The sequence below is a fragment of the Triturus cristatus genome, chromosome 1_1 (assembly GCF_964204655.1).
Source record: "Triturus cristatus chromosome 1_1, aTriCri1.1, whole genome shotgun sequence".
NCBI classification, from domain to species: Eukaryota; Metazoa; Chordata; class Amphibia; order Caudata; family Salamandridae; genus Triturus; species Triturus cristatus.
The window spans coordinates 911,375,049-911,402,572 of NC_140579.1; the positions used below are offsets into that span (position 1 = coordinate 911,375,049).

The 27,524-nt window shown below is 51.4% G+C and overlaps 1 protein-coding gene across 5 annotated transcripts in view; it reads right to left on the reverse strand.

Annotated features, from left to right (window-relative positions):
* LOC146871272 (uncharacterized) overlaps positions 1 to 27,524 on the reverse strand; it is a 777,218-nt gene that overhangs the window by 379,814 nt on the left and 369,880 nt on the right. The window contains exon 1 of one of the 5 annotated variants that reach the window (XM_085650747.1): positions 20,694 to 20,715. The exons of the other annotated variants lie outside the window; for them this stretch is intronic. The gene's annotated coding sequence lies outside the window, so the exon portion shown is untranslated. Of the gene's footprint in view, positions 1 to 20,693; positions 20,716 to 27,524 lie in introns of those variants that run through there. 5 annotated transcript variants of the gene reach the window in all.

A 27,524-nucleotide genomic window follows, 5' to 3' on the forward strand; every position in this document is an offset into this window, starting at 1 on the left:
GGATGACAACAAATACAACCCTCTGCACCAACCGTGCACACCTCAATGGTGTAGGTCCGCACCTGCGAAAATAGGCCCCAAAACGATATACGTAAAACTATATAAATGCTACACACTACAATACTAATGTGTCCAGTTTCAAATGTGGCAAAGACTATACCCTCACACAAACTTCCTTCGCGCTGACCTTTAGTCCAAGTGCCTGCGTGCTTGCTGGCCGTGTGCACTGGATGCCTGCGTGCTTGCTGGCCTGTGTGCGCTGGATGCTTGTGTGCTTGCTGGCCTGTGTGCGCTGGATGCCTGCGTGCTTGCTGGCCTGTGTGCGCTGGATGCCTGTGTGCGCTGGATGCCTGCGTGCACTCATGCCTGCGTGCTTGCTGGCCTGCGTCCTTGGGCGTTTGTCTGATAGACTTCTTGAAATCGGGTGAGCTTGTCCTTGCACATGCTCAGTGCGTCCATGTGTCTGTCCTCTGGACCTGGTGTGAGGGGTCTGGCACTCAGGGAGGGGTCCGACAGCCAGCAAGCCCCTGTTGCCCACGGTCCTGCCAGGCTCCACAAAGACCCCTTGTGTGCCAGCGGCCCTGCCTCGCACACAGGGCCGCTTGTGCCCAGGTACACAGACTCCACCTGAAGACAGAGTGCCCAGGCCTGGCAAGGGGGCCTAGACTTAAAGGGGTCTTGTGTGGGAGCTCCCAGAGGAGGGCAGGCCAAGGGAAGGAAGAGAGAGTGTGGAGGGCAGGCTGAGGAGAGAGCGGGAGGGTGGAGGGCAGGCCGAGGAGAAGGATGGTCAAGCCGAGGATAGAGCAGTAGCGTTGGCAGGCCAAGAAGAGAGGTGGGTAGGCCGAGGAGAGTGGGTGGGCAGGCCGTGGAGAGGGGTGGGCAGGCCGTGGAGAGGTGTGGGCTGGCCGAGGAGAGCGGGAGGGCAGGCCGTGGAGAGAGGTTTGCAGGTCGAGGAAAGAGCAGGGGGGGATGGGCAGGCCGAGGAAAGAGGTGGGCAGGCCGTGGAGAAAGCAGGAGGGTGGGCAGGCCAACAAGAGAGGTGGGCAGGCCAACAGAGGTGGGCAGGCCAACAGAGGTGGGCAGGCCAACAGAGGTGGGCAGGCCAACAGAGGTGGGCAGGCCAACAGAGGTGGGCAGGCCAACAGAGGTGGGCAGGCCAACAGAGGTGGGCAGGCCAACAGAGGTGGGCAGGCCAACAGAGGTGGGCAGGCCAACAGAGGTGGGCAGGCCAACAGAGGTGGGCAGGCCAACAGAGGTGGGCAGGCCAACAGAGGTGGGCAGGCCGAGGGGAGAGGTGGAGGGTGGGCAGGCCGAGGGGAGAGGTGGAGGGTGGGCAGGCCGAGGGGAGAGGTGGAGGGTGGGCAGGCCGAGGAGAGAGGTGGAGGGTGGGCAGGCCGAGGAGAGAGGTGGAGGGTGGGCAGGCCGAGGAGAGAGGTGGAGGGTGGGCAGGCCGAGGAGAGAGGTGGAAGGTGGGCAGGCCGAGGAGAGAGGTGGAAGGTGGGCAGGCCGAGGAGAGAGGTGGAGGGTGGGCAGGCAGAGGAGAGAGGTGGAGGGTGGGCAGGCCGAGGAGAAGGTGGGCAGGCCGAGGAGAGAGGGTGGGCAGGCCGTGGAGAGAGGGTGAGCAGGCCGTGGAGAGAGGGTGAGCAGGCCGTGGAGAGAGGGTGAGCAGGCCGTGGAGAGAGGGTGAGCAGGCCGTGGAGAGAGAGGGTGAGCAGGCCGTGGAGAGAGAGGGTGAGCAGGCCGTGGAGAGAGAGGGTGAGCAGGCCGTGGAGAGAGAGGGTGAGCAGGCCGTGGAGAGAGAGGGTGAGCAGGCCGTGGAGAGAGAGGGTGAGCAGGCCGTGGAGAGAGAGGGTGAGCAGGCCGTGGAGAGAGAGGGTGAGCAGGCCGTGGAGAGAGAGGGTGAGCAGGCCGTGGAGAGAGAGAGGGTGAGCAGGCCGTGGAGAGAGAGGGTGAGCAGGCCGTGGAGAGAGGGTGAGCAGGCCGTGGAGAGAGGGTGAGCAGGCCGTGGAGAGAGGGTGAGCAGGCCGTGGAGAGAGGGTGAGCAGGCCGTGGAGAGAGGGTGAGCAGGCCGTGGAGAGAGGGTGAGCAGGCCGTGGAGAGAGGGTGAGCAGGCCGTGGAGAGAGGGTGAGCAGGCCGTGGAGAGAGGGTGAGCAGGCCGTGGAGAGAGGGTGAGCAGGCCGTGGAGAGAGGGTGAGCAGGCCGTGGAGAGAGGGTGAGCAGGCCGTGGAGAGAGGGTGAGCAGGCCGTGGAGAGAGGGTGAGCAGGCCGTGGAGAGAGGGTGAGCAGGCTGTGGAGAGAGGGTGAGCAGGCCGTGGAGAGAGCAGGAGGGTGGGCAGTCCGTGGAGAGAGGTGGAGGGTGAGGGAAGGCTGTGAGGAGACAGCAAGGCAGCATGCTTAGGAGGGAACAGAAGGCAGACCAGGCCGAGAAGAGCAGGTAAGGGGCAGGCATGGGACAGGAAATACACAGTCAAAAGAGCTGGGCCGCGCAGGGCTGCCATGGCCAAAACACTTGAAACTGCTTGTCCATTTGCTACTGAAAAGGGGCAAGTACCGACAAACATGCATTAAAATGAGAAATCACAGTCCCTGGGCACCGTGGGAGGGGGAGTGGGGGGAGCGAGGGTCTGCGGTGTCTTACCCAGATGCTGTCAGTGCCTCGGTTGTCGTCCACATGCCCGACTAAAGAAGCATTGGCCGCGCGGCTGTGAAACGGCCGCTGCAGCGCGGCTGTGTAAGTGAAACTGATCAACATCGCTATCACGCGCTGTTGCCGTCCGTAGATTTATGGCCCTTCAGATCTGGACTGTAGGAGAGTAGGATCTGCACTTATGTTGCCCCCACTTTTTTTCTGATGTATACACTGGTTTCTGGCTATAGTCTGGCTGGGTCCCTGCTAATCAGGGCCCCAGTCTCTCTGTTCTCTCTAAACGACTTGGTGTGTATATTAGATGCACTAGTGATTGGATACTGTGGTACCTTGTGAGCCCCTAGTATATGGTACCTTAGGTACCTAGGGCATAGGTACTTCACAGGCCTTTCAGGGGCTGCAGCATGTATTATGCCACCCCTGGGAAGCACTCAATCTGACACAACAGGCCTGCTACTGCAGCCTGTGTGAGGTAGTGTTAGCACTCCTCATAGAGATATAGGTTTCTATATCTCACCATACACACACATATAAACCTATCAGCCACCCCTATGGCAGGCCCCATCAATCCTGAGGGCAGGGTGCGTGGTTTACAATGTGAGGGGGTGCCTCTGCCTGAGCAGGGCCCCTCTGCAGCTACCAGAGTCTATTCTCTATGGCTGTTTGTGGATGCGGTTAAACCATATACTCTTAAGTGCATTAAAATGCTAACTTTGGAATGACTGCATCAAAACATGTCGTGTTAGGTGTCAAACAACTTTGAATCATACCCCCACATCTGTCCATGATGTGGGAGCATGATCCCACCCTTCTAGAGGGGACGACATGTACAACGATAGAAATCCTATAGAGCCCTGGCATCACAAAATGGATGCCACCAGCACAGACACTGGTCTGCCCTCCTGCTGCTGACTGAAACTCGCAGTGGAGGAAGCCCAACAAAAGGCATCCTGTCACAGGGAGGTGTCACCACCTTCCCGACAGGATTTAGTGTATTGGAGCTGGGTGGGTGCACTCTTAGAGTGCCTTTGAAGTCCTGCACTGGGGGAGCAGTAGGCTCCTCTGTGCATATGCCAGCTCAAACCGGTTCAGGGGCTACCTGCCCCTGCTCTGGCGCGAACCTGGACAAAGGGAAGTGGGTGTAACCACCCCCTCCCCTGACGCTCCTAGAGGAGTGGTCATAGAGCTAGTCCCTCTCCTATCTTCAATATAAGATAGCAAGCATCCCTCAGACCTTGTTGGTCTGCACCATCGACTTTCTTCAGTCTACACGAGACTTGCCGTTGCCAAGGCTTGTTGGCTCCAATCCGGTTGCCGACACCGCCATCAGCCGTAGACGTCGTGGGACACTCAGAATCCAGCTGCTGGTCATCGTCGAACACTCCTGGACCTCGTGAGCGAAGAGTCAAAACACCATCGACGACCTGAAATCACCCGACATCCGTGGTCAGCCATCTTCCTGGCCACCGGTCACTGGCAAGTGACTTTAAACACAGTCCCTTCAATTTTCAGGTCTTCTCCATCTTGAATCCAGGCTTGGATTCCACCGGACACTTCTTCAGTCGACGCAAGTAGCAAGTCTTCTTTGGTCTCCATAGAAAACAGCGACGCGACCAGACACCAAAAGACACCTATGCACCCGGCATCCCTGGGTGAGGTAACTCGTGCACTCCGGTGCCCTAGTGTTTGTTGGCCCTCGAGGTACTTACCTTGTAAGTGGCTTGCTTGTAGTCTTCCTCGAAGTACCCTAGAACTTTAAAAATCAAACCGTGACTTGCACCATTATAATCAATAGGGAACCCGCGGCTATGTTCACACACTGCACGTGTCTCCCGTGGGCCTGTTACTTACCTGCTAACTCTGCAGTAGTGAAGCCCCAGCGATTCCCCAGGCCCTAGGCCTTGTCATTTTGCAAGTCGACATCCTTATACTTTTCTTTTAGTATATGGTCTGGTACGCCCCTAGGGCTCCAGCCATAATTGTGCTTAATTTATTGTGAAACGTTGACATTTGAATGTGTACCTGGCTTCTAATCTCATAAAGAGATTAGTAGAGTGTGTCTAGCAATAAATACATATATATTTGATATATATATATATATATATATATATATATATATATACACACACCTGTGTGGTGTCCTTTCATTTGGTAATTCAAGAGATTATAAGGTAAAACAACCTGCTTTTAATTCCTCTGAGACTTAGCCTGAAGGCTGCTTTCCACAGCTACCACTAGGATAGCTTTCTTTAAAAGGTTGTCTTAAACTTATCTACCATAAGAGTCGAATTGGACTGGTGCAAGGTGGCCACTATAACTAGTGACCAGCATATGCCAGGCCAACTTCTCACATGGACGATTTCACGTGCTGGAAGAAAATGAAAGTGAGTGGCCGGCCGCGCGGCCGCAAAAGTGATCGCAGGGAGGGGGACGGAATTGAAAGTGATCGACGTGAGTGGTGTGCGTGTGACGATAAAGGTGAAGGGGAAACCTAAAAAAAAGCATTGGAGAGGCGCGCGCGCTTGTGCGCGTAACCGCAAGCTGGTGGCCGGCAAAAGCCTTTGTTAGTACTTTAAAACCCGCTTACTAAATGTCTCGCAGAGCAGCGCATGCGCTGGCTCAGGCAACACCTAGAAATAAATTAATTACCTTTGTTTTTTTAGGGGCAGAGTGCTCGAGCTCTAGCTGTTTTCCATGCAAGAGTGTAGCTGCAGGGACTAAGAAGGGGTGAAGAACAACAATGCCTCATCGAGTAAATGGTCTTTTTAAAGACCTGTGAAGTACTCTGGTGCGGCCGCAGTAAGACTGACGGCAGACCCCAACAGCTCCTTTCCCCCTACGTGAGCAGGGGGCCTGGTTGGTCAGTTCTCAAAGCTTCCAGGTGCCAGCCTTAACGTCACCATGTGTACACCCTAATAAAAGGATAATATAAGGGCCTAATATAAGGGCCGGGCCAGGGGTAACACAGAGAAAGTTAGGTTTGAATTGCAGCTGCCTTCTGTGGCAAAATGAATGATGCATCAATGAGCGTGCGTGCATAAAAAAGCACAGAGCATAGGAAATAAATTGCTGCCGTTCGTCATGGATTTGTGGCATGAAGAATGTGTTGGTCTAATTTTTAACGTTCTCCCTCCTCAATCATTTTTTAGCAGGCTCGCCAGTGAGTCAGGTTGGGGGGGGCTAAAAGTCCAACTCTCCCCCGGACTTGGCGAACATTTCTTTATCAGTGTAATTGTACCTGTCCCATCCCTCGGCTGCCCTCAGTGACTCTCATTGAAAACATATGTTTTCCATCAAACCTGCTGTCAGACTGTGGGGGTGCGTGGAAGCCAGGCTTCCAATTTCAATCAGTTCACACATCTCCAGTCAACAATAGCAGCATCCCAGGCATCCGGCGTCCTGCACACTCCACTTAGCCCTGCACCTTTCCCATCTGGCAGCAGAGGCGCAACTAGAGCCAAATTAAGGGGGGGGGGGGGGGGGGGGAATCCTTAATTCTTCCAGCAATAGGCAGAGTGAAGATGAAGGGGTGAAAACACAGCAAAGCCTTGTTAATACGTAAATGGTCTTTTTAAAGACCTGTGAAGTACTCGGGAGCGGCTCTGCGTGTGCCCGGGAAGCGGTCTCAGCTGGGGGAGGTGGGGGGAGAAGAGAGGTTTAGACTGCAGCTCTTTGAGCTCCATGCGCGTTGCGCGTCTGCCTGGCAGCTTCTTAGCTTCCCACACGGCCTCCTTACTGCTCATTGATTAATTACGTTAATTTTATTATTGATAATAATCAAGGCCCCAACCTCGTTACTTGTTAATAATGCTAGTCGTACTTAAAGGAAGCTCACCTAAATAATACAAATTATATCAACCTCGGAATGAGGAGAGGCAGAGTAGACCCTGTCCGTCACGATGTACTGGCCTTTTGGAAAATATGTTCTATTTTGTACCCAATTGCTAGGAAATTTTCATGCACCTGTACTTGAAAAACAGCACGATTTGTCAGCCAGTAACTGACGTTACTGATTTGGCCCCAATTCTGTCATGCCTTTTGAGGCAGTGATCTGCCTCAAAAACTCAAGATTTCTATATTGACCAGACCTCCTCTGCTTTTGGATTCGCTGTGTTCGCACCCAGACCTATGCAGGAGGCTCATCCACTCAACCAGCTATCTTATCGGCCAACCATGCTAATTTGTTTCCATAATGATCGGGCCGCAAAGGCAGGTCAATTAATGCACCACTGAACACAGTCCCGACACCTTTCCTGTAAAGCAGCTCCCTCGCAGAACTTATCTGCTGAGTCTTGGAGCACCAGCAGTAGTTGTCTCCTCTTGGTATTCAATGGGACGGAGATGTTTGGGGACAAACAGTCGTGACAGCAATTAAAATAGGATCTGTATTGTAATACATGTGTGCACTGTGATTTTCTTTTTAGGGGGAGTGACTGTTCTTAACATTCCTCTGTTAGTGTTCGAGGTGAGTGCCGGATTGAGCTCCCTCGAGGATGGTTACCTCCCACCCTGCCCTCCCACCCACTCCATGTATTTCATCTTTGCTCTTGGTAGGTAAGCTGGAAAGCAATCAAATCATTAAGCGCCCACCCTAATTTGGAAGTTAACCAACTTTAAGACTGAACACATTACCCGCAGAGCACTCTACCACAAAACCTAGCGTAAAAACTGACAATATCGGGGGTCGCTCAGTACGCAGTTGCCAACAAGGGGTCGCTCAGTACGCAGTTGCCAACCAGTGTGGCGCCCCTAATTTAATGGGGGTGACTCATTGTTTCCCACTGTTTGCTTCCGCATTGCAAGTTCAAGAATAGTTTTTTTTGTACTCCTTTGGCTCCCTCCTCAAGTGGCCAAGCCGTGCAACAAATATGTAAAAAATCAGTGACACTCGGTTTAAACCGGGTCAGCTGATTTTCAGTCGGTAGGGTACAGTCTATTTTAACCGATTTCTGGACAGCCTAATAATACTAGACAAGTTAGCCCTACTACAATTGTAAAGTATCTCAAACAAAGTCACAAACCTGTGGTATGACGGTAGGTTAAATGATGACAGAAGAGCACTAAGAACAATTGAACCTCAATGGAGAACAGCTCCTTCCTCCCTGCACCTCAAATTACTCAGAAGCACGAGAAACGCCTATTATAGGAAAATCAGACGCACAAAAATCAACTTCATCAGAAATCAATTAAACCAAGCCAAGAATCGTCCCAAAAGACTTTTTGAAATGATCAAAGCGCAATCTAAGGGGGTCACCCACTCACCTCAAGTTAATTCAGAAACTCTCCCCAACTGCGAGGCATTCGCATCCTATTTCACAACAAAAATGGAAAACATAAAGATAGACCTATTAAAAGATCTATCAGCACTCACCAACCCTCTCAGGATCAAATCAGGGATCCCCTGCAATAATCCGCATAGTGGTTCTGCAAAGCTCGACCCCAAAAACAAGGCAGACTGGTGCTCATTCAACCTTTACAGCTAAGAAACGATTCTGAAAACGCTTACGGCCTTAAATCCCTCCAATCACTTCGCCGACCCACTCCTAGCTTCCCTCCTAATAGACTTCATACCAACGTTAGGGCCGCTTTGGACCAGGATTATAAACACCTCTCTGCTTCAAGGGGCCATCCCGGATAGCCTCAAAGCTGGTCAGGTTTTCCCCATTTTAAAGAAACCATCAGCTGACCCAGCTGACCTAAATAAATATCGCCCCATATCCAACATCCCTATCCTGGCCAAACTACTTGAAAAATTTGTTCACACGCAACTTACCCATCACATTGATCACATCAATCTGCTTGACAAATTCCAATCGGGCTTTCGATCAGGGCACAGTACCGAATCCACCATGACTCGCAATAGATGACGCCTTAAAAATACTGGACCAGAACAAAGCTCGTCTACTAATCCTACTGGACCTATCCTCTGCCTTCGACACGATCAAACATGACAGTCTTTTAGATCTCCTGGAACATAGAATGGGACTAATCGGGAACGGTTCTCAACTGGTTCACTTCCTTCCTTCAAAACAGAACACAAAGTTTCAAGACCAATCAATCTTTATCCAAACCTACGCCTGTCACTTTAGGAGTACCCGAAGTTTCCTCCCTTCCCCAAACACTCTTCAACTTGTTCATGGAACCACTCACAGAGCTTCTCAACTCTGCAAAGGTCCAATATCATATGTACACAGACGACACACAACTCTACATTAAGGTACACTCACGAGAGGACATCAAGTCCCTCAACTCTACGCTCCAAAAAACACAGACATGGCTGGCAAATAACCATTTAAAATTAAATACCCTAAAAACAGAATTCCTCTCAATAGCGCCACCCAACCAAACAACCACCATCATGGAATGGATGAAGCACCTAACAGCACTAGACGGCCAACCGCTCATCATCGATTCGGCCAAATCGCTAGGTATAACTCTGGACAATAAGCTAAATATGCATAAACACATCAGTGCAGCAACAAAAGGAGCAACTTTCCAAATGAACACCTTAAGAAGACTGAAACCCTTCATACACGCAAATGACTTTAAACAGGCAGTCCAAACTCTAGTAATCCCCAGAGTGGAATATGGGAGTGTGGCTCTCTGCGGCCTTCCCAGAACAACGACAGCACCACTAAGAGCCTCAATCAATGCAGCCGCCAGACTAATCACAGGTTCCAAAAGAAACTGTCACATCTCCCCGGACTTGAGTGCACTTAACTGGCTACCCTTTGAGGCCAGAATCCATTTGAAAATCACCTGTATGACACACAAGACATTGCATCACAAAACACCACAATACCTTGCAGAAAAACTAGTACTATTGGGCGGCGACAGAACTAACAGGAGTTTATATAACCTTCTTTTGAAACCACAACGCTTTACAAAAAAGAAAACTTGTAACCGCTCCTTCTCAGGAACGGCCCCTAGGATTTGGAATGTCTTACCCCCAAAAACAAGACAGGACACTCACGTGGCATCCTTTAACAAGCATTGGCATAGCCAATAGGTCTCGCTTTTGGGACCTTATAAATATTATTAAGTTTTGCAGCACAATATCCTTGGTGCAACAACATCAAGTGTTGCATGGCTAAACACTTATAAGGTCCCAAAAGCGAGACCGATTGGCTATGCCAATGCTTGTTATTTAAAGTCATGTGTAGAAAACAAATGAACAGCCGACACGTGTTTTGCCCACAGGCCAGGAAGGCCAGGGCTTTCTCAAGGCTGATTTTAAAAAACTGTGAAATGATACAATTATAGGGTAGTGAAAGGAAAGAGAGAGAGAGATCAACAGATAAGTCACATACATCTTTGCTATTAGTGACATTTGCCTGAACAGATTGCCAAGGCAAAATAAGAAACCCAAGGAAAAAACGCGTGCACCATTTGTTTACAACTAACGCCAACATGATAATTGAAAACAGATGGCATTAATGCTCGCTCACGAGGACCCTAGGCCACGAAACAAAGAAGGTGGGATAATCACCCTCCTTGAACCAATTGCGTGCTTTTTTTTAGTAAACACGCATGCACAAGCCAACTGCAAGCTAGGGGGAAAAAAAGCACACACACGAGCGTGTGTTTTGAGGTGAAAAGCCCTCACTTAAAGTCTCGCTGAGCAACGCGTGAGTGCTGGCTCAGGCTAGACCTAAAAAGGAACAACCTCCGCAGCAGCTTCGGCGGATGCAGGGAATGTGGGTTAGGACTAGGGTGGAAAAGCGGAGCTCCCTGATCGGCTGGTAGAACGTCAGGCAATGCTGATGTAGGCAGGTATGAAATCGTGGAGGGCTATGTAGGTGTGAGTGAGGAGTCTGAAGAGGATCTGTCTGCCTCAACAGTAAGAAGCAATGAGAGCTCAGGAGAATTTTAGTGTGACAAATGGACACTAAGGTGATTCAAGACAATCTGGGTCATAACTCTAGCACACAATGTTCTACTTAAGTGAAGTATATGTTGCAAGAAGGCCTAATAAGACTACAACAAGAAATGTATCTAGTTTTAACTCTGATAAACAGTAAAATGCCTCACAAACATAGAATTACACACACACACATATATATATATATATATATATTTTATTACCTACTGGCGGTCGCCAGTAGGTAGTTATAGTTAGGACCTATTATCCATAGGAAATCCGCAACATTTATTTGGAATAACTTTGGCGCCGAGTTGACGAATCTTCGCTAAATTGGGATGGGGTGCGTGGATCCTGCCGTAAAAACACGCCTCTTTAATAATTAGCCCCCGGGGGGGGGGGGGGGGGGCAAAAATCATAAAATTTGATGGGGGGCCCAGAGAGACCCCCCTGCCCCGGGGACCGCCACCCCCGGGGCTTCAAAATAAATGGGTGGGGGGAGCTCAAAGGCTCCCCCACCGCCCCAGGGACCACCACCCCCCGGGGCTTTTTATATTATGGGAGGGGGGTCGCGTGGCACCCTCTCCTGGAGCCGTCGATGGCCCTGGGGACCGCCACCCCCCCCAGGGCCGGCTCCTGCAGTGTCTCGGGGTGGCCACCCCCGGGACACTGCCGTTTGCTTTGGCAGGGCGTGAACCGAGCCTCCCGCCCTGACATAGCAAACTTGGTTTGGATTTTGAAAGAGAGCAGGTATTTCAAAATGCAAAGCATATTGCTTTTCCCCACGGGGAGCTATGTTACCAGCTCCCCGTGTGGAAATGCAATGCCGGCTCCCGAAGGACGTGGGGAGCCGGCTGGGACCGTGGGGGCATTGGTGCTCCCCCACAGTCCCCAACATTTGTATATAGGCCCCGGGGGATGGGGTCGCGGGGAGAATAGAAATTAGTGATAGGTGCTATTTTTATTTTTACGGGCAAATTAGGAGTCGCGCACCCAGCGCGGCCCCCTAGTGTGCACGCGTTGGGTGCGCGACTCCTCTCTCGTTGGGTGCATGGTTCCGCTTGCAGCCCCCTGGTGTGCACGCATTGGGTGCACGACTCCTCTCGCGTTGGGTGCACAATTCCTAACGCGTCGGGTGCGCGACTACAAGCAAAAAAAAAAGTAATATTTTTCAGATAAACATCAAGCTTATGTGTTTAGATCTTGAGTGGCTCTAGCTTATGTGTTTATTGAGAGATTTTGGTACCTACAAGTAAGTACCTATACAAAGTCTAAAGTTGTTGAGGAAGACTCAGTTACCCTCATCTGTAAAATGTACACCATCTCTCCTATAGATGCCTTGCATATTAAAACGCAGATTGTTGTTGTAAATGGAACCCATCCTATAATCTGAGATGAGCAGAAACCGCTTTATTGACTGGTTTCCTAGCTTTCTCAATCTGTGGACAAAAATGATTGGACCAGTTCCATTTCGGTCTTTGGCATATGTTAGAATACACAAAGGCAGTTTGGGGGAAAAGTGACATCAATTCGCCAAAGGTGTCCTTCATAAGCATTTCCAGACCTACCCCAGTCAAAGTGCCTAGGTCATTGCCACCACAGTGCACAATTATGAGGTCAGGGTGTTGGAGATGCAAAAAGGATTTAACCAATGGCATCAATTGGTGCCAGTTTAATCCTCTCTGACCAATCCATTTAATGTCAACATTTGGCAAAGCTAGGTCTTTGTCAGTTCCTCTGTTTTCTGCATACCTTTGGCTCCAGAAAATATAGCTGTGTCCCACAATCCACACACTAAGCATCTTGGAAGGAGGTCTGGATGCACTCAGAAGGTGTCTGTATGTGAAATGGCAGTTTGAAAATAAGATTTTTCTAAAATGGTGGATTAGATGCAGTTTTGAAAAAAGGAAAAGAAATGATTGGCTGTCTGAGAACATTCTAGACTGAAAAGTAGGGTGCATGTTTGTATTTGTTAAAATCATGTTTCTTATTGGTTAACAAAAACTATTTGAAAGGAACATTGCATAGGATAAGCTGATATTTTGAAAAGTCAAGCACACTTGCTGTTTGGAGTAGCAACATTGTGTGCTGAACTTACCTGTGTGCTCAGTTGACTGTTCCATGAACTGTTACTGTGGTAACAGGCAGTAAGCGGGTTGGGGGTAGGGTTCAAACTTATGTCAATTGGAAAGGGTTGAAATGTGTAACCAATAGAAATGTGTGTTATCTTTTGAATTAATGTGGGAAGCAATGTGATTTGAAATTTACATGTATGTGTGTGCAGAATGAGAGGGAAAGTTTGCCATTTTTTGGTTTTGCTAAGAGCATTGCAGTACAGACATTCTGTATAAGAAAATCTGGTGTGTGACCGACATACTTCTTAATCCACAAATCAATTTGAAAGGCGAGTTATTAATTTGTGAGGGGTTGTATGTGGTGCCTTTGTTTTTAATAAGAGCAATGTGTTTATTCTGCTAAAAGTCAAGGGAGTAGATTTTCTTGTCTAGAATCACACTGCGAGTTTGCGTGCATTTGGGAACCATTGTGACAGAAGCATTTGGGTACTTCATGTCTTTGTATACACATAACTGCTTAAAAACCTATCCTGTTCTCAAGTTTTGTAGAATTAGAAGGCAGTCATTGCTTATGCATTTGGAAAATGAGCCAGGCTTTGACACTAAAGTGCAGTACTGAAATATGTAGAATGTGTGCAGTTACCTTATCCCTTCCAGACTAGTGAATGTGTTTTGGTAAAGTACAAGGGATAGTTGGTTATCTAGAATCACACTGGGAGTCTGTGTGCATTTGGGCAACTAGTGTGAGAAAAGCATTTGGTAACATCATGTATTTGCTGACAGATAACTACTTTAAAACCTGTCATGTTGTCAGGTTTTAGTAGCATTAGAGGCCAGTCATTGCTTATGCAATTGCAAAATGAGTCAGGCTTTCACAGTAGTGTGCAATATTGAAATATGTAGAAGGTGTGCAGTCACCATACCCCTTCCAGACTAGTGAATGTGTCTTGGTAAAGTACAAGGGATAGTGTTGCTTGTCTAGAATCACACTGTGAGTCTGTCTGCATTTGGGCAAACATTGTGGAAGAAGCATTTGGGTACTTCATGTCTTTGCATACACAACTGCTTAAAAATAAATCCGGTTCTCAAGTTTTAGTAGTATTAGAAGCTGGTCATTGCTTATTCATTCGCAGAATGAGTGAGGCATTCACAGTAGAGTGCAGTAGTGAAATATGTAGAATGTGTACAGTTACCTTCCCCCTTCCACTCTAGTGAGTTTCTCCTGCTAAAGTTCAGGGAATAGTGTTGCTTGTTTAGAATCACACTGAGTCTGTGTGCACTTTTGTGACAGAAGCATGTGGTTACTTCATGTCTTTGCTGAGACATAACTGCTTAAAAACCTATCCTGTTGTCAAGTTGCAGTAGATTTAGAACCCAGTCATTGCTTATGCATTCAGAGAATGAGTGAGGCATTCACACTAGAGTGCAGTAGTGAAATGTGTAGAATGTATGCAGTCATCTTACTCCTTCCAGTCTAGTGAGTTTCTCCTGCTAAAGTTCAGGGAATAGTCTTGCTTGTCTAGAATCACACTGAGTCTCTGTGCACTTGCGCAAGAATTCTAACAGAGCCATGTGGTTACTTCATCTCTTTCCTGACACATAACTGCTTAAAAACCTACTCCCCTTGCACTCTTCTAGTGACCCATTCAGCACCATGAACTAATCCATTCACTGCGCCAAAACCTAACAACTCATTAAATTCACTCAGGCACTCTCCTTTCAGTACTCTAATCATTCAGTCAGTACCCAAGTACTCATGCACTGAGCCAGGCCTTAGCACATGACTGCTACAAACCCCTATCCACTATGCATGCAGTCCTCTAACCACCTACACACTTCTCTTTCATACCTTCGATTCCCCAGTCAAAATCCATACACTTCCAGCAAACACCCTGTCAGTCCAGTTGCACTCCTCTAGTGACCCATTCAGCACCATGTACTAATCCATTCACTGAGCAAAAACCCAAACACTTATAAATTCACCAAGGCACTCACCTTGCAGTACTCTAAGTACTCATATAGGTGCCGATTCCGATCCGTTAAAAACAATTTGCGTACGACCCATATCCGCATTTGTTAACGTACGAGTCGTAGAAGCACCGTACAAACAGCCAAGTACGATTTGTCCGTGAAAAATCACTACAAATAGCGTTGGGAAAAGTCTACGAGAGTGCGTCGGAAAGTTTCAACGTCCGAATATCGTTGGGAAAAGTGTACGAGAGTGAGCCGGACATTTGTACGTGCAAATCGTAAAACACAAGTCCGACCGCGCAAGTACGATCCCGACCGTCCGTCCGAATACACAAATGCACGTAAAAAGGCCCGTACGGAGCCAACGCAGTAGCACACATGTACACGGGTAAACTCAGGCCCGTGTACGAGCCGTACAGCCTCCCCCCACCCCCAAATATGTCAGCACCGTACCACCCTGTCCGCACTGTACCCCAGCCCCACAACTGTATGCGCCGTACCCCCCATGAACACGCCGTACCGCCCCCATGTACGCGCCTTACCCCCTGTCCGCACTATACCCCAGCCCCGCACCTGTACGCGCCGTACCCCCCCAATGTACACGCCGTACCCCCCCCCTGTAGGCGCATCACCCCCGCATGTACGCGCCGTACCTCCGCATGTATGTGCCGCACCCAGGTCCGCACGTGTACGCACCGTACCCCCACCGCATGCACGTGCCTTACCCCCCATGTACGCGCCGTACCCCAATGCCGCACGTGTACGCACCGGACCCCCACCGCATGCACGCGCCGCACTCCAACACCGTACCCCAGCACCCTCACCCAGCATCGCGTATGTATGGATCGTACCTACGCGAAAATGACTCTTACAGAACCAGGACACTGTAAAACAGCACAAGGAGGGTCAATTCGACTCGCACAACACCACAAAACACGTCTACAGGACAAAATACATCTCAATGACTGACCTGGCACATCCAAACAGGCAAACAGAGGCCCCAAATCACAACCACCACTTATAACACACCCACCAAAATTCAAACACAGCCACACCCAAAAATGGACCAATAAAAAGGGCCCACACACACAACCCATGAGCCTTTGCAACAGACCCACTGCTGCCAGACCCCACTGAGAAACAACTCCACATAGAAACTACTCCACATCACTCATACCTCCACTACACCTTCACTCACACACCTTCACACAACCTCCTCCACAAACATCCCCCTCTTCACATTCACACACACACCGTCGCATTCACACCCACACACCCACAACCATCCACACCCACACTCCACACCATGCCCACAGACAATAATCCAAATTTCACAACGGCGGAGCTGGACCTCCTTGTCAACAAAGTCATCAGAGGCGAGCCACAGCTGTTTGGAACATTGGTCAGACAGACCAGCATAGCTGAAAAATCTGCCATGTGGCAGAGGATTGTCGATAAGGTGAATGCTTTTGCGCCCATCCGAAGGAACAGGCATGAATGCCAAGCCAGGTGGTACGATCTGCGCAGGGCGGTCAAGAGGAAAATGAATGAAGAATATGCCCAGACTAACATCACTGGAGGTGGGCCGCCCCGCAGACCCGTACACTACCATCCCTGGGAGGAGAAGGTGATGGCCCTGCTACCGCCGGTGGGAGTACACGGAGTCGAAGGAGTCGCAGAGCCTGGTGAGTACACAAACAACTTACGTAACATGGGGGCAATGGGGTCCACACCACATATACACCAAATGCACGCAACTTCCCCCAAGCACTCACCGCAGACAACCACACTCAAAAACCACGCTCATGCCACTAACGTCTCCATGCACCCTTCACAAATCAAGGCAAGGCCATGTCCAAGCCTACAACAACCACAAACACAAGACTGGATGTCCGGGAGGCTGGGAGTGTGGGCCCCACACAACACATTGTGAAAATGAGACTCAGACACCAATGCCCTCAGCCCATATGGAATAGGTACATACCCATGCACAATGCACAGGGACTGGCAAAGTACTGACAAGGTAGATGACACTTCGCCCTGCTGTATGCAGCACAAGGCCCTTCTGGGACCACTGTACACTCAAACACCAACTCCGCAAGCACAGGTATCTAGCACAGGAACTCACACTCACTGTCATGCCAGCATGCACCATGAGGGGACAGACATCACCTGGGAGACCCAATGACAAATCACACTACACCCAACAGCAGGCCCGGTCACAACCCCCCCCTAACACAAGCACACACACCCAGGGCAGGCAACGGATTTACACACTCCCACAATGAACATGTGACACAACAAGACCGATCCAGAGCCAAATAAGCATCAGAGCAAACAATCTACAGGTCAAACACTCAGGAGAACATCCCAATCTGTCCCCCGCAACATACCCATCCCCAAGTGGACATTGAGAGGAATGCTTGGCACATCCAACTACCTGGAGGAAATGTGTCAACTTGAATATGTATGAAACATAGATGTCGCATGAAACACCATTAACATGGTCTCTCTCTCACACACAGGGCAACGTCGTCGATCTCCCCCCAACACTGGGGGGGAAGAATCACAGTCCCAGGCACCGCGTGAAGACGATCCCACCGGCAGCGATGACTCTCACCACTCCGTGGATGACACCGACCAACCTGGACCCTCTGGTGCCCAAGCCCCTGCAGCACCTGCGTCAGGTACATCTGTGCCAATCACCACCCCTATTCCTGCCACATCCCAGGACACACCCAGGAGCCCTGCTCACACTGAACAGAGCCAGTCTGACCAGGAGGGACAAGGTTCTCCGGGCACCCAGGAGGAGGCAGGCAACCCTGCAAATGCCATCCCTCAGGGGTCCCGTAGACCCGATGTGCCCACAAGGGCAGGCCAGGGTCAAGTGGGCAGGGGTGGTGGGAGTGGAGGCAGGCGGAGGCGCGAACCTGACCAGTCAGCTCAGGACACCGGTATGTCACACATACGCAACTTCCTGGAATCATACCGGCGTGACACCAGAGGCATCAATCAGGTCATGTCAAGACTCTCCGAGATGCAGGGGACCCTCGATGACATTAAGAACCTGCAGGTCGAGCATCATGCCAGTCATCAACAACACCAAGGACGGATGGAGGCAAGACTGGCTGAGCTCCTGGTGGTGCACAGGGACGTGAGCCAATCATTCCGTCAGATCGCCCAAAGCCTGGCAAACCCTCCCTGTGCCACCAGGCGTAGACCAGCACCAGACACAGGGAGGGAGGAGGAGGAGGATTCATCTGACGGAGCGTCCCCAGCATCGTCAAGGCCTGCATCTGAGGGTCCCCGGAGGAAGGTGGGTCGTCCACGGAAAAGACCGTGAGAGTCAGCGGACCATACCCATCTCCCAGGTCACCTGGCCTGGCACCTGGCCCTCTGGCGCAACAGCAGCACCTCATCCAATGACATTCTCTGCCACATGGACTTGCTGGTCACAGTCTGATCAATGATGACCAACACTGTGGTCTGGACTCTGATGACTTCCAATGCCAAGGATACCATCTCCCCCTGTGAACTTTGGATTCTATTCCTCCGGTGCAGCACCTAATTGCATCTACCAAACCACTTACCCCACCGTAAATAAATATTTCACTTTGGACATGAGATGTTCTTGTCATTTTGCATTATTCAACGACATATGTGTGTGGAAATGTCAAACTATGCCCGAGTGTTGAATCAACTCCAGCCATCCATACCCTGGGATCAGAGTCTGGTACAGGACACAAATGGGTCACAAGGTATCATTCAATGTAGGCATGGAGCACAACACTCACCTGTGATGGCCTCTGGCTGCTGAGGGGGGGCTTGCTAAACTGTGCGGAGAGACCTATTTGGGAGATCATCATCAAGGCGTAGAGGTCATGGCTCATGTGGAGGTTCCCGGGGAGGGAGTCCCAGGTATGTGTGGCCAGGTGGGAGAACAATGTCCTGTATGCTGGAGTACGGTGGATGTGAAGAACGGTGGACAGGGCAAGGTTGGATGCACGGAGATGGCCCAACGGGATCTAGGATGACAGACATACAAGGTTGGTTGGGGTCGGGGTTGTGGACTGCCTCCTGAGTGTGGGTGAGGAGTGTGGAGGTCACCCTGCAGCAGACAGTGATCCATTGCAGCTATCCATGGTGGACGGTGAGGTGGCTGGGGCGCAGGGTGTTGAATCTGAGGTGTGCAGATGCCCCCTGGAAGTGGACCAGTTTCCTGGGAGTTTGGATGTACTTGCTCCGTAGAGGGCAGGGCAGTATTTGACACGGATGTTGTCATAGACCTGGGGGATGGTCTGTCTTTTCTTGGAGTGGATCTATCTGTGGATCATGTGCATAATGCAGAAGGCGTTGCAGCATGAGGTACAGATGCTGTGGACTAGCATGGCATATGTGAGCGAGCCAAACATGATGCACACCATCTTGTGTGTGTGGCCACTGGGTGCTTGTGCAGGGCTCTTGCGGGTGGGACACAGGCACTTGACCCAGCTGGAAGGGGACAATCCTCAGATGTTCACATTAGTCCTGTACAAGTCCAGCCTCAGGTGGCTCGTGTGCAGCCATTCATCAATAGATCTCATGCATACTTGAATGATGGAACTGCCAATGTCTGTGTCTTTGTTGAGGGTGAGGAGCACCTGGCTGTCAATGGCATACGAGCTGATGATGAGGTGCTGTGCGCATGTGATGGTGGAGAGGGGGGTCCTGGACACTCTGTAGATTGACATGCTGAGAGATGATACCTGTGCCATGTCCCAGACGATGACACCATACTACATGCTGAAGCCTTGAGTCCCACTCCCATGCCCTTGCTGGGCTACAGAGCCGGTGGGGAGTATTAGGGACGTGACCTGGTTGGTGTGACAGGGCCTGGAAGGCGGGGCAGCGCAGTGTAGGCAGTTGGAGTTGCACACTCAGCATGCAAAGGTGTCGTGTGTGTGCCCAGGGTATGTCTGACAGCAGGCGTTAGATGTGCGGATGGACATAGCTCGGAGTGTGGCTGATACATCAGACTGTAGTGTGATGTGGGTAATGCAAGGACAGGATGGTGGTGCAATGTGCACCTTGCATGTGCTGATGGTCCAGCCTTTGGCACTGCGTGGCGGCAACAGTGGCATAGACAAGCTGAGGACAGCAAAATGAATGAGTGGAGGGAGGAAGTGATGAGCATCTTGGAGGCGTGTGTGTTGCCAAATCTGGATACTCTGTTGGCCCTTGCTGCAGGGGCCGCAGCAGCAGGCGGCATCTCCTTGCAAAATGACAGAATTTGCACACATAGACTAGGATGTCAGAAGGACAACTGCAACAGGCTTGTGTGTAAAGTAAGGAGTGTCCAGTGTCACATGGCACACCCAGAGACAATGCATGCACAATCACCAAAGAAGCATGACACCGGATCAGGAAACTGAAGGCCGACCGGCGCACAGGAGACACACCCTCAGCAGCAGTTGGTGGCCCATTGTGTGGACCAATATGCCAAAAAACATACACGACCATGTACTTCATGCCCAATAGGGAGCCTAACCCATGAGCAACTGCATGCATGTTGCTAAACTACACATGGACTCCTATGCATAATCTTCCACAACTATGCCAGATATGCCGCATGCAAAGTGGCAAGAGACCTGCATTGACAGAGATGAGGCACCTTGGAGTGTGACGAACACCTTTATTACTCAGCCTCACACTAAGGGAAATGCATCAATTGGAACAGACTCACAGGTCATTTGGCTGACCATGTGTGACCTACACTAGACACCCCCTTTAACACACAGATGTGTAAATCCTACTGAGCTGGCACACAAGTGATGGGGTTGAGCCTAACACCCCTTGCTGCACACGGAGAGTCTACAATTCCCCATTGAGCCTCATATGGGTATGTCAACACACTATGTCCACCATTAGCATCCTGTATGTTCCTTGGAGACGTTATACACACATTGATGCCTTCATCAGAATCCACACACCCTTACAGATGACTGTCAGGAAGGGTGACCATCAATTCATGGGAGCCATGCAACACGTCATGTGGCCCATGGTGAGTCGACATGTATGCATGGTAACAACATGCACAGGAGCAGTCCCCACATATCACAAAGTCGTACCACCCACAAAATGCCTTGCTGCACTCCTTACCCCAAATGACTTTTCACCATGTCTGTGCATGTAACTCTGATCCAGCACACGTTGCAAAACTCATGAGGAATAGCAGGAGGGCAATGATGACATGAGCAGACGACTGCCGCAAGAACCTGGGGAGGACAGACACACAACAATTCAGCGAACAGCTCGTAATCCGCAGACATGTACATGTACTCTACAGGAATGATGTTGTCACCATGCCCTTAACAAATTTAGTGTCCCAGCTAATATGTGTGGAATGACATCATCACTTAAATGACACATCAGAACACACCTCCAAGTCACTTAGCACACAGTCAGCTCGACACACACATTGCAACACATGCCACACAAGGCTCAAAGCGTGCACACTCAGACACAGGGACTCACCATCATGAGAAGAAGTTGCGGATAAGCTGACTCCGGATGTCCTCATCCTCACTTGCCCCGTGCCAAAGCCCTTCATCCTCCACGGGTGGATGATCCTGCTCATCCGGATCAAGGATGAGTGGCACGGCCTTCTCCACTGCCATGTTGTGCAGCATGCAGCACACAATGAAGATTTTGCAGACCTTCACCTGGGCATATGGGAGGGCGCCGCCGGTCTTGTGGAGGCACCGGAATCTGCTCTTCAGGAGTCCAAACGTCCTCTCAATCACGCGCCTCGTCTGCCCATGGGTGTCGTTGTACCGGTGTTCTGCAGCTGTTCTGGGGTTGCGGAGAGGCGTCATCAGCCATGGCATGTTGGGATAGCCAGAGTCCCCTACATGGAAACATCATGTGAAGAAGTGGGTCAGGAGATGCCGTAAGATACAAAGATAGCGCTGAACACAGGACTAACAGAGTATACCCACCAACAAGACATGCTCGTTCCGCGTGCAGCTGCAGCATTATTTCTGGCACCCTGCTACGCCTCATGATGTATGCATCGTGTGCGGACCCTGAAAAACGTGCACAGACATGGGAAATCAGCATGTTTGCAAGACACACCACAAGGGCATTAATGGAGTGGTAATGTTTTCTGTTTCTATAGGCTACCTCCTGTGCCTGTGGTGGTACCAAAGCCACATGTGTCCCATCAATGGCCCCAATTACATGAGGCATCCCTCTCAGGGCATAGAACTCACCCTTGACACCTGTCAACTGCTCACGAGTGGGAAAATGGATGAATTCATCCAGGTGCACCAACATGGCTTCTATAACATCGTGCAGGACACGGCTGAACATTGTCTGGGACATGCCACCGACATCAGCTATGGTCAATTGAAACGTGCCGGTGGCAAAAAAATGTAGGGCTGCCATCACCTTCACCTTGGGGGTCAGAGCTGTAGGATACCTGTGTTGTGGTTGGAGGTGTGGTGCAAGCCGGCGGGTCAAGTCCTCTATCAACTCTTGCGAGAAGCGGTATCTGCGTATGCAGTCATGTTCACGCATTGCATCCAGGTCTGGCATTCGTCTGGGGAGAGGCGGTGCCCTGCAGAGATTTAGAAGGAATAACGAAGAATGAGTACATTACCACACCAATGTCACTGAGGTGAGCACATGTTCAACAGCTAATACACATCTGCTTAATACAGAGTCTGTGCTGTGCAATACATCCAGGACACGTGGGCCAGCCAGGTGATACTCCTACGAAGAGCCAGCCACAATAGTTGCATGGCAATGTTGACGTGACATGCCATGAAATAGCTGTTGGCCAGTGTAAGTGACAAGCCAGACACATTACATGAGTGACAGACATCCACATATCAGCATTTGAAGGATGTCATCTCATACAGACAGCTGGTGGGAGTCTAGACGCACAGGTCACATGTTATCTGGAAATGGACAGATGACACACATTTCCATTAAGGGGTCCATGTCAAAAACTGATGTCACAGACATTGAGACAACGCAGATATTGCCTCATGTCAGGAAGTCATCTTCGAACCATCATGACACATGTAACGTGTGAGTCCACATGTGGCATGGTGTGCGTATATGTGTGTCATGCACATATGCACACAGACACATGTTGGATGCGGCAACAGCAGATGGAGTTGACGGAACACCAACGGAAAGCTCATGGGAACACATGACACACACATGACAGTCACATCGTGGCACACTGGGAGTCACATGTGAGGTGTAATTATCCGTGTACCTGCCATCAGGGGACAGTTGCGGGTGTTGCTGACTGTGCCATACCAGTGATGCAGTGCTTGACACGTGTGTCACACATGCACACATGTGCAAAGTGTGAAGGGGAAGTGTGCCATGTAGTGCCCCATCACACGACATGTGTAAACAGCTCATCACACATCTATTGTGCCACAACATGAGGAGACATGTGCCACATCACTGCCTGACACACCTAGGCCCTGCACATGAAGGACTGCACTGACAATGACTTGATGTACAGCCTTGTGCGAGTCTGACACCTCCATTCCTTTCGTGTGCGCCTCCCATCACCAGTGTAAGCAGTGAAACGCAGTACATACGCTCTGAGGGCGTGTGTAGGGCCCGTACTCACGCGTGTACGGGCCGTACACGCGTGAGTACGTGCTGTACACTTGTTTGGAGTTCATACATATACATGTTCCCACAGTGTGCTAGCATTTGGGTTAGTCCTTGGTTGTTGCGGATACCAACTTACGAGTGTCAAGTCATCCAGCCACCCTGGTGCCATGTATATGTACTTATGTACTTACTGCTACGCCATTTCTGCCTAACAGTGGCTGATTTGAATGAGTCTGGCAGCTCAGACAATGACTGTGTACATGTAGTTTGGTGTGCACCTCCTTGTGTGACTTCTGCTATACAGACACACGTGTGTTGTGTTCACAGAGTGCCACATTCACACATGCTAGACATGTCCATTTTGTAAAGGGTTGTGATTCTCCAGGAGTCACAATGTATTTATTTGGGGTGTCAAAAGTACTCACAGGTCTCTGAGTGTGGGGACACCTTCTGCATTGGCATGTGGTATTTGGCCTTGGGTGCGACAATACTGTTTGTTTCACAGTGAACAAGAGGTGGCATGCCTTCATAGTCTTCCCGAGCTCAACTGATCCCAGACACTAGCTTCTCATGATCTTGTGATTTCAAGTTATTTGCTGTTGTGTCCTAATTCTCATTGTTTGCAAGTGGCATGGTGCGTCAACCAACTGGGGAGTGCAGGGCTTACATATGTGGGGAGTATCCTAGATGTTCCTCCTGATGCCTTTCCTGATATGCACTGTTGCCTATTTTGTTTGGACTCATGTGTCAGATGTATACAGGTGACTGATTTTTTCCTGTCTCTTCCCCTTGCCCATAGCATCATCGGAGGACACCGAGGGAGACACCGGCACGGACGTGGAGGAGGGATCGAGCAGTGGTGCCACCACTGCTGTGGAGTCGGTGGAATCTAGTGGCACGGAGGGCGACGGGAGTGAGGCGGAGGACCTGCCCAGTACCAACACAGACTACGAGGCAGACGGGTCCGAGGCTGAACACCCAGAGAGGGCGGAGGCTGCTCCCACAGCTGAAAGCAGCAGTACATCTCTCGCCGCCCCCTCCATTCCCATCACCGCCCTCCCACTTGCTCGGGTCCCTTCTGTCCGTGCTAGGCCACACTGTGTCTCCTTCGTGCCAGGCACCGCACCCCCTGCCCCTGTCCCCCCTGCTCCCCTCACTGCCGAGTCTGTGGACATTCAGCGGCAGTTGCAAGTTGGGCAGATATCGATCCTGACTGTCCTCCATGGCCACACCAGACTGCTGACCCAGATGGTGTCGTACATGGAGAGCATCTCATCAGCGATGTCTGACCAACGGATGTTGCTGAGGTCCCTGGACTCGTCACTGACGGCAGTAGCGAGTCACCTGCAGCGCTGCCTCCCCCCCCCTACCCCTGGCCCATCCACAAGTCCAACACCCATGCCTGTCCCAAGCACACCCAGACATCCACACACACGCATCCCACCAGACACAAGCAGCACACCACCACGTAAGGGCAAGCGCACACCTCCTGACACGCACACTCAGGGGGTAGCAGGCACACCCACTGGGTCTGGGGCACACAGGCAGGCACGCAGCCACAGTCCTCATCCACATGACTCACTCCCCAGTCCCTCCGATGTCACTCCCCTTGGCTCCCCTGCCCCAGATTCGGAGTAGGAGGCCTACTTTGCTGGGCTGGGCCTCAGCCCCACTAGTTCACCTGGACGCAAACGGTCACGGCACTCCACCGGTAGGGGAGTTAAGTCCCCCAGCCCGTCCACCACCTCCCCCAGTAGCGCTGCAACCCATCCCTCCGACCTCCCCTCCTCCTTGGAGCCTGTTGTTTCTCCAGGTGCAGTGGAGACGCTTGAAGAACTGGCAGAAGTGTGCAGCGCTGAGCTCGCCTCCACCTTTGGTGCTGCCCCACCCCCTGTGGTGGAGTCGTCCGTCCCTGCACCCACAACACCTACCCTTCCCCCTCCTGTCCCTGCGGTGCCTGGTCCTTCCCCACAAGATGCCCCCCCCCCCCCAGTCGACGACACAGTCTTGTGATGTGCAGGCAAGCTAGGGGAGACGCATGGCCATGTGTCCCTCCCAAGGACTGATGATATGGACTGGCCATTAGCCTTTGTGAATAGTCTCGTTTACACATTATTATTTTCATGCTGAATAAAGCATTTTCTTTTTCGTTGGAAAAGTCTTGCATTTCAGGTATTGATGTGGATGCTGATGCTACAGGATTTGGGGTTGTGGGCATGTGTTATGTTTCAGGGAAATGTTGTAGTCTGCTGCTCATGGGGTGGAACCTGGTATCTGCGTGCCATCACACGATCTCTGCAAAGATTCTTTATCATGTATGCTCTTTGTGTTTGGAGACATTGTCCCAAGGGGTGTTCCTTCCTCTGTGGCACCTGACATCTCCCCTGCAGAGAGTTGCACAATTGTTGTGTTGGCCTGTGTCTACATGTCCTTTGTTGGTGATGGATCCCTTCAACTCTGGCCATGCCTGCTCAGCAATGTGTCCGGCTGCATCGTCTGTGCCATCCTTGGTACTCACTGTACTTGTGTATAGAGTATTTTGCCATGCCTTCATGGATAAATGGTCCCTTTTCCGCACAATGCATGTGTGTAATCCCAGCCTAGTACACATATGGTACTTGTTCTGCTGGGTATTTGAACACCTGACTCACAATTGTGGCCATTGTATCTGTGGGAACTCCACCCTATTCCTTCCATGACAGACAACATCTTGGTGGCTAGCCCAGCACCTGAACATTCCTATCAGTCCTGGGATGTGCGTGACAGTGTGTGTTCTCTTTGGCTCTCTTAGTTTGTTAGGCAGTGACATGACTATACAGTCTTGTGGCATGATCTCAGTGTGTGTATTGTGCTGCATTTGCCAGGGGTGGGTATGCATGTGTTATTTGTCCTCACACCCACATGTGGTGTGTCATGCAGTGGGGGTAAGACCTCCTTCCTCCTGGGAGAGGGACACTGCTGTCAGTGATGTGTTGTTATGGCACTATCATCATTGTCCTAAGTTAGGGATACGTACATTCACCCATGGAGCTGTGGTCATCTGATAATGATGTACACCCCCCCCCCCCATGTCTCTGTCCACTGCTGGGAGTCCTCTGCACCCACCCCCATGTCTCTGTCCACTGCTGGGAGTGATAGGCACCCACCCCTCATATGTCTGTCCAATGCTGGGAGTGATATGCACCCACCCCTCATATGTCTCTGTCCACGGCTGGTATTCCTCTGCACCCACCCCCATGTCTCTGTCTACTGCTGGGAGTGATAGGCACCCGCCCCTCATATGTCTGGGCACTGCTGGGAGGGATAGGCACCCACCCCACATATGTCTGGGCACTGCTGGGGGTCCTCTGCACCCACCCCTCATATGTCTGGGCACTGCTGGGAGTGATAGGCACCCACCCCTCATATGTCTGTCCACTGCTGGGAGTCCTCTGCACCCACCCCTCATATGTCTGGGCACTGCTGGGAGTCCTCTGCACCCACCCCTCATATGTCTGGGCACTGCTGGGAGTGATAGGCACCCCCCCTCATATGTCTGGGCACTGCTGGGGGTCCTCTGCACCCACCCACTTGCACCCTTGCTGTGGTACACTGCTGTCCTGGGCATACACCACCCCCAATTTACAGCTGATGTGCTGCACCAAGCCGTACACCTACATCCATGGCGTGTATACGCCTTGTAGCCATCATGTATTGGGTCTGTAGGGGTAGGCGTGTACGGACCGTACCCACGCTCTGGGGGCGTGGGTACGGTCCGTACACGCATACCCCTACATCACCACTGCAATGGTGGTACGGCCCGTACCCACGCTCTGGAGAGCGTGGGTACGGCCCGTACCACCATTGTGGCGGTGACGTTGGGGTACGCGTGGTACGGCCCATACCCATGCTCTGGGGGCGTGGGTACGGGCCGTACCACCATTGTGGCGGTGACGTAGGGGTACGCGTGGTACGGCCCGTTCCCACGCTCTGGGGTGTGGGTATGGGCCGTACCACCATAGTGGCGGTGACGTAGGGGTACGCGTGGTACGGCCTGTACCCACGCTCTGGGGGCGTGGGTACGGTCCGTACACGCGTACCCCTACGTCACCACTGCAATGGTGGTACGGCCCGTACCCACGCTCTGGGGGCGTGGGTACGGGCCGTGGCGGTGACGTAGGGGTACGCGTGGTACGGCCCGTACCCACGCTCTGGGGCCGTGGGTACGGTCCGTACACGCGTACCCCTACGTCACCACTGCAATGGTGGTACGGCCCGTACCCACGCTCTGGGGGCGTGGGTACGGGCCGTACCACCATTGTGGCAGTGACGTAGGGGTACGCGTGGTACGGCCCGTACCCATGCTCT